The sequence below is a fragment of the Molothrus ater genome, chromosome 3 (assembly GCF_012460135.2).
Source record: "Molothrus ater isolate BHLD 08-10-18 breed brown headed cowbird chromosome 3, BPBGC_Mater_1.1, whole genome shotgun sequence".
NCBI classification, from domain to species: domain Eukaryota; kingdom Metazoa; phylum Chordata; class Aves; order Passeriformes; family Icteridae; genus Molothrus; species Molothrus ater.
In genome coordinates, this window is record NC_050480.2 from 18,046,197 (window position 1) to 18,047,072 (window position 876).

The 876-nt window shown below is 59.8% G+C and overlaps 1 non-coding gene across 1 annotated transcript; it reads right to left on the reverse strand.

Annotated features, from left to right (window-relative positions):
- Positions 1–571: 571 nt before the first annotated feature.
- TRNAT-UGU (transfer RNA threonine (anticodon UGU)) lies at positions 572–644 on the reverse strand. The gene has a single exon. It is a non-coding gene; the product is annotated as a tRNA-Thr (tRNA).
- Positions 645–876: the final 232 nt, after the last annotated feature.

Here is an 876-nt window from a genome sequence, read left to right on the forward strand (position 1 = left end):
GGGCTCTGAGCAACGTGGTCTAGTGGAAGGTGTCCCTGGCCATGGCATGGGCTTGGAATGTGATGATCTTTAAAGTCCCTTCCAGTCTAAATTATACTATGAATATTTTTTCAAGGTAAGGCTCACCTGCAGCTTTCATAGGGTCCAGTAAGGGCTGGAAATGTCCAGCAACTCTGAAACACCAACACAATGAAAGCACTAGAAGCCAAGCAAACCCCCCAAAACCGCGCGTTAGAGCCGAGCCACGGGCAGGAACCATCCTGCGACTCCAGATTCTATGCGGTGGATAACCCCGCGTAGAACAATCCGGCACCGTAACAACTCCGGTGTTCAGATCCAGGAAATGATTGATTTGGGAAGCGGAGCTGGGACCGCCCTTGCGCTCCTATCCCCGGAAGCAGCCGAGCCCACGTCGTCAGTTTGGAGCTCCGACGTTTCGGTCGTCTCCCACCGCCGCCCTCTGTAGGCGCCGTGCAAAAGGCGACCCCCGCCGCTCGCTTTTCCCGGAACCCCCCAGGTCGGTTAGGGGAGAAACAACAATTAAATAAAATACTCGCACGAAAACCTCTGGAGGCCCCAGCGAGGATCGAACTCGCGACCCCTGGTTTACAAGACCAGTGCTCTAACCACTGAGCTATGGAGCCACACAGCTGTCGTTCTCCTGCCGACAACCTGTGTCCCTGCGCGAGGCAGCCTCCCCCCGCGGTGCTGCGGGGTCCCTGCCCTCCGCCGGGGTTTGGCCCGGGGCAGCCCCTTGGAGCCGTCTGTGGGCGCCGCACCTGCAACACCCCCAGGCCTGAGCTGAGCCTCTGAGGTCCTCCGGGGAAAAGCTGCCCTTGGCGGGGGAGGGAATCCAGCTCCCGCGCCCCCCCGCCC